Source organism: Macadamia integrifolia, chromosome 14, assembly GCF_013358625.1.
Source record: "Macadamia integrifolia cultivar HAES 741 chromosome 14, SCU_Mint_v3, whole genome shotgun sequence".
Lineage (NCBI taxonomy): Eukaryota > Viridiplantae > Streptophyta > Magnoliopsida > Proteales > Proteaceae > Macadamia > Macadamia integrifolia.
In genome coordinates this window covers 30078096-30084958 of record NC_056570.1, presented here as the reverse complement: position 1 = coordinate 30084958, position 6863 = coordinate 30078096, and the positions used below count along the sequence as shown (strand labels likewise).

General features: G+C 39.6%; 1 long non-coding RNA gene across 1 annotated transcript; it reads right to left on the bottom strand.

Annotated features, from left to right (window-relative positions):
• Nucleotides 1-761: 761 nt before the first annotated feature.
• Nucleotides 762-2680, bottom strand: LOC122060394. Its single transcript, XR_006134387.1, has 2 exons — nucleotides 1603-2680; nucleotides 762-1489 (listed from the first exon to the last, which is right to left on the bottom strand). It is a non-coding gene; the product is annotated as an uncharacterized LOC122060394 (long non-coding RNA).
• Nucleotides 2681-6863: the final 4183 nt, after the last annotated feature.

Here is a 6863-nt window from a genome sequence, read left to right as displayed (position 1 = left end):
TTTAAATGAAGTACATCTGAAGATTCTTCTGTGTTATGACTTTTTACCCCTTCCTTAATCTTCTAAAGGAATTTTGTTCATATTAAAGAGTTTGTTAAAAGGGTAGAATTAATAATTAAAGACAAAATACAAATTGTATGAGCCTAGACAACATGTTCTTTCTCTCTCATATGGCAACATGTGCATTTGGGCCGGAGAGGTTAGATATTTGACCAAGAGAGTATCCTAGGCCACTTCAATTCCTCTCTAGTCATTATACTCGGTCCCAGGACCAAGTAGATAACACATAAGTTCTAGGAAAAATTACATGATTACCCATTTTTTTGTTTTTCTTTACAAAATTACCCACAAAAAGTTTTGGCTAACAAAAATACTCAAAATTAGGTTTGAGTTTACAAAACTACCTACCCAAAATTTTAGTTAACAAAAAATACCCAAAATCAGGTTTGGGTTTACAAAACTACCCAAAATAGTGATTCTTCATCTTCCACATATAATCATGTATTTTTTTATAACTAAAACTTTGAGTGGATAGTTTTGTAAACCCAAACTCAATTTTAGGTATTTTTGTTAACTTAAACTTTAAGTGGGTAATTTTGTAAAGGAAAACTTAATTTTGGATATTTTTATTAACTGAAATTTTTGCTGGGTAATTTTATTAAGGGTAATTTACAGCGCCACCCCCTGAATAATGCCAATATTAGAATGACACCCCCTCTCTTTCACCAAATTGGACTCGGACCCCTTATCGTCAGTCACTGTTAAGTGTCGACTTAAAATGACCATTATACCCTTGCTATTGAAAAACTCATATTTTTACATTACAGTGAAGCTTTCAAAATACAGAGAACCACAGATTTCAGCCATAATTTGCCGGATTTCCAACCAAGACCACCACAGACTGCAGATTCCGAACAGATTGAAGGAAAAAAAGGAGAAAAAACGCAACCTTCGATTATCTTCTCCGCCGGATCTCCATCGCCGGTATTTGGATTGATGAGGCCGGATCTGTCGGTGGCGGATATGGAGCAGAGGCGGCGGCGGGACTCCTCTCTTCCCTACCCTATTGTGATTCTTCTTAAGCCTCGGGCTCCAAAATCTTCAAGCTTCCTAAAAAAAGAACACGGCTCATAGCTGCTACTGTCCCGCTGACCTGAAGAAAAAGAAGAGCTAGAGAAGAAGAAGAGAGGATTTAAAAAACAAAAAATAAAACCTTATTGCCGGACCTGAACCGCTGATCAAAAAGAGGATTTAAAAAAAGAGAAAAAGAAAGCCTTATTTCGTCAACCTGAGATGTATACATATATACACAAAGCAGAGGATGAAAAAAAGGACAAGAAGATCATCCCAAATCTACAAATTAATAATTTATATCCTACCATGAACTTGGTTCCCCAAATCTCTTCGTCAGTGGCGGGTATGGCAGTAATTGTATTCTTAGGGTGCTCGTAGCTTCTCAGACCACCGTCTGCGGTGAAGAAGAAGCATCCTGTAATTCAAACGATAACAATTTGATGAGATCAAGGAAACAAGGAAAAAAGGGTTCTAACTCCAAAACAAAATTAGGATCAAAAGAGGGATGAGAAAGATCATGATGATTACCCTGAGGGAAAGATGCAAGAGACTTTCCACAAGCACCTTTGAGCAAGTCGGCATCGTCAGCAAAGGCGACGTATCCATCGGCGGTAATTCCCCAAAACAGAGGAACCTTTCCGAATTGATCCTGTTTATTTTCACAGCAAACCCAAAATTGTCATCACTTAGGAGAGAGAGAGAGAGGTGTTTGTGAAAAAGCCCAACTGGACCGCTTCCCTTCTCTGATTCATCCCAACTGGATTCACATGTCGCATCGAGGAGATGAGTGTTTACTTCCACTATGGAGGGAGAGAATTGCAGAGAGAGACAGAGGAAATTAACGATGTTTGGAAGTCCGTTTCTGGAGACGAAATTGAGTAGGAACCACGCAGAGGCGGAATTCCTGTCCCTTCGTTCATCCCAACTGGATTCACATGTTGCATCGAGGAGATGAGCATAATTGCTTCCACTATGGAGGGGAGAGAATTGCAGAGAGAGACAGAGGAAATTAACGATGTTTGGAAGTCTGTTTCAGGAGACGAAATTGAGCAGGAACCACGCAAAGGCGGAATTTCTGTCACTGCTTTCCCTTCTCTGGTTCATCCCAAACTGGATTCTTAGGAGTAAAAGGTTCTATCGTTATCTGGCTTTTCTCTGTTTTTCCTGCAGAATACTTTGAAAGGGAAAGGAGTTCTATCTAGATATCTGGGAGCTCCAGATGGCATTGATATTGAAGTCACAGGCAAGAATAATGGGAAGACTACATGTTTCACTAATGTGGCTTCTGATGCAAGTGCAAAAGCAGAAGATCCTCCCCCACCTCTGAATCTGATATTCCAATTTCCTACAGAAGAGAATAATTCAGAGATTAGGGTTTTCACAGATCGGCCTCGTTCTTCCGTTACCAGGAAAGAATCCTTTCAAACATTTGCCCTGCGGCTTACTTCTCTATGTCTGAAGAGATGGTGAAGAGATGCAGAGTTAATTTCAGGGTTTAAAACGAGGTGGTGAGGAGGAACGAGAGTCCTCATGAGTTTTTGGATTACGCGGCGGACATGGAGCAGAGGCGGCGGTGGCGGAAGGGATCTTCAATCGATTTTGAGAATACAACCATTAAGGGCAATTTTGGTATTTCCCTATTTTAAGGGCAAAATGGTATTTAAGAAAAATTTAAATTGCTGATGTCAGTATTTTTTATATATTTTGTAACGATGACTGACAGCAAGGGGTCCGAGTCTAATTTGGTGAAAGAGAGGGGGTGTCCCTCTAATATTGGCATTCTTCAGGGGGTGGCGCTGTAAATTACCCTTTTATTAATTAAGAGAAACCCAGAAGTGGGTAATCATGTAACTTTCCCTAAGTTCTACCATTCTCTTTTGACGGATTCTCCTTTTTTCTTCTTGATCAGCAAATAGTACTAGAGAATAATAGAGAAAAGAATCACTCCTACAACAACAATTGTCACAACAATGGTAACAATTTTTCTAGATGACCTTCCATTGTTTCTCCAAATTCTTCACCTCCTTCACCATGCACTCTCTCAATGCTCAAGAAGAAGAGAGAAGGCAAAGTCTTCATAAGGGATAGTTCCGATTCCTCGCAGCTTCACATTGGTACATTCTCTTATATTCGAATGCGTGGCATTTTGGGCGTTGCTCTCTCCATCTGCTATCACACTTAAAGCGATGCAATCAATTACGTTAAGCCTTCGAGTGTAAAAACAAGCAGAGAACTTTTCTGAGATAATTGTATTCCCATATCTAACGATGGGTTTACTAATTGTACTTGTAACGTATGTGAGATGCTTAGCCATTTGGGGTGCTGGACTATTGATCTGTAAAACCGAGAAGTTTGGCTTTGCTCTTCCAGTTCGTAAAGGATCTTACACCAATAGGTACCACTGTACAAGCTCTACTGGTCCCATCTAGGAGAAAGGAAGAGGGAATAGAATGTGCCAACTTGGGAAACAATGCTTCTTTACTATCAAACACGGTTTGTGTTAAGTGGTTTTCATTAGTTGTACTTGTATCCTTTCTACAATAGTAGAGTTATATAAGAGTACAAATAGTGTTGCCAAGTGTTCTATACATGGAAGCGGACGGACTCTTAGGAGATTGGATTTAGATTACAAGTGATATGAGTTCCCACTTTTGACAAAGATCTACAATAGGTATGATTATAAGAAGCAAAATGGAGAAATTCTCATTGCCAAACAGTCACTACTTTTGACTAAGCGGTCTCCTTGTTATGATCATTACTTTTGAGACCCATTCTTTTAAGGGTAATTTACAGCGTCACCCCCTGGAGAATATCATAATTATAAGAACACTCCCTCTATTTCACCAAATTAGACTCAAACCCCCTACTGTTAATCACCGTTAAAGAATATACCTTATTTGTTGATATCAGCAATTATATTTTATTTTAAATACCAAAATGCCCTTATAAAATATAAAGTTCGAATAATACCCTCGCCATAAGTTAATATTTATTTAACCCAAATTGTAATTGTTGGATCACCAGTGATTGTTCAACGCAGCGGCAGCGGTAGCGGCATCGGCATCGATCGGACGGAGACCAAAGTCAGGGTGTCACAACTCTCGCTAGATCAACTTTGAGAATATTTTTCTCTTTATAATAATAATCTCCTCCCCTTATCGGTTGTTCTTCCCTTCTCTATTCCAACGAAACCATTATGAGGAGTCTGAAAGTGTCAGAGGAAGGCTTCTACCTTCATCCGTTGGGAGAGACGCAGTGAGAGAGAGAGAGAGACAGACAGAGAGACAAAGAGATATGAAGGTAGCGTTGTCCTCAGTTTCATCGGCATTACTGTTGAAGCCTCTGTCCGATGTCTACAGTGCTTCTTTGAATCTTAACCAAGCTCCCAATTATCATAAAAATCAAGGCAGAAATCGAATTTAGGGTTTGCGTAAACAAGACATGCCCGGCGACAAGGCTCCAGAGAAACCCTTGAACATTTTTAGCACATCATTATCTCAGGAATAAACTGAACTGGATTTCAATCCCAAAAGTTGGGATCACAACTTGATAATTATATTGTAATCCAAAAGAACAGGGGATATCCCAAAATGAAATCAGCAATAAGAGTCATACGCTGAAATACCAATTCAGTCAGTGGGAACAAGGACAGGTTGTTCTCAAAACTCCATCTGAGTCTCAAACAAGAAACAGGGGGGCTCTTCTATTCAATCTGAGTGTACCTTCAAGCTGATTGAACTTGATGCTGTTCTTGAGCATTCCAACTGAACCTGATCTTTGAGAAAAATATCCATGCTTCGGGTCATACAATGCAGAACGAACAAAATCTCGAACTTGCAACAACAAAATACAGAATAAAACATAATTACTCAGAGAAAAAGGAAAATTGATCACTTGAATCCTAACAACATAACAGACAACTATTTATAGAGAAAGAACTCATAAGAATGAATCTCTGTTGGTCGAGGAGAAAGCTACCGATGCGCAGCCGATGTGTTCACTTGAAACTATGATTGAAAACATCATTAACCAAAGCACCACGAAAGATTAAAACAGAGTCGACAAAGAGCGAGAGAGACAAGAAGATATGAAGATTGGTACCTTTGACTGAACGCAAGGAGAATAACAGAGAGCCTTTTCGGAGGAGCACTCTCGCCAGGGACGAAAGGAGACGAAAGGCAGAGTGACACGATAGAGAAAAACATAGAAGAAAAAAAAAACCTTCTCGCCAGAGACCTAAAATGGTAGCGAGGGGAAGCCCACTTCTCCGAGACAAAAGGAGAAGTATTCACCGGCGACGTAATTAGCAATACTCGGATGAACCCATTGGTCGCAGGTATGGAGAGAAGCAAAATGAAAGGGTAAAATGGTAAAATGGTAAAGAGGGGTATTTTTGAGATAATGAAAATGAGTAACTTATCAGTGTTTTAATCATTAGGGCAAAAGCATCATTTCATTATATACCTTAACAGTGACTGTCGGTAGGGGGTCTGAGTCTAATTTGGTGAAACAGAGGGGGTGTTCTTATAATTATGACATTCTCCAGGGGATGGCGCTGTAAATTACCCTTCTTTTAATTGGTTTTAAAACATTTGGGTACATGTTGATATTATTTGATCAATGAACATTGGTGGCTGTCCTAATAAGATGTTTCGACTGGTGGTGGATTTTTTTTTTTTTTTTTTTTTGAGAGCATCATTGATTTTGGTATCGGTATCGATACCTGTTGATATAGATCCGATATAAATTTGGATAGGATGTGATCGGTGTGTATCAATGATTTTTTCCCTTGCTTTTTCAAAACGAGTATATTTTTTTTTACTGTTTTAACCCTAATATGATATGGGTAACCAATCCAGATTGATCAAGTATCAGTATCGGTCTCAGTCGATACAACCAATATGATGTCGATACTTGAAACCAGGATAAGAATTGGATTATTGTCACACATGTTTTTTTGGTGTTGGAACTTGAGACTCAATGGTCCAGTGAATTATGCATATTTTATGAAGAACTATATACCCATTTCTCAATCCATTTGTGAATTGCCCAGATGGTTAGGGCGAATTGGGGATTGTGTGGATAGGCATATAGTCCTATGTTTGATTCTCCATCTGTGCATCTGCTATTTAAGTGGAGACTGTGGACACCTTTGCCTTCATTGCGAGAACTAGGGTGTCAATTTCAAGCCCGACGCAATAGACCCGATCGAGCGTGACACGTTTATGGCCTGACCTGGACCAACCTGATTGATATAAACATGTAGTACATGGTGCAAGGGGGTAAGCCTGATTGGCCTGGCTAGTTTACAAGTTCAGCTCAGCCTGACCATTTAGCCTGACCATTTATATGTAAATATTGTTTTTATTTTTTTATGAGGAAATTACACTCCCCTCCCCTGAACTATGGCTTAATATCAAGTTTCTCCCACATACTTTCATATATATATCAGCACTCTCCCCTCTAGTTTGAAGATTCTATCAAACGTACCCTTTTTGTTAGATATCCCTGTTAAGTGATGACATCATCACTCAAGCAAGTAGTTTTCTTCCAAAATTACCCTTCCATATGAATGAACCCTTAATCCCTAAAAAGACTAAACTCTCTCTCTCTCTCTCTCTCTCTCTCTCTCTCTCTCTCTCTCTCTCTCTCTCTCTCTCTCTCTCTCTCTCTCTCTCTCTCTCTCCACAGTCCCTTCTTCATCGCAGCTCGCCGCACTCCGCTCTCCACCATCGACAGTGTTTTGAATAAAATCCTGCGGCGATTTGCTCCATCGTCATTGCCTGTCT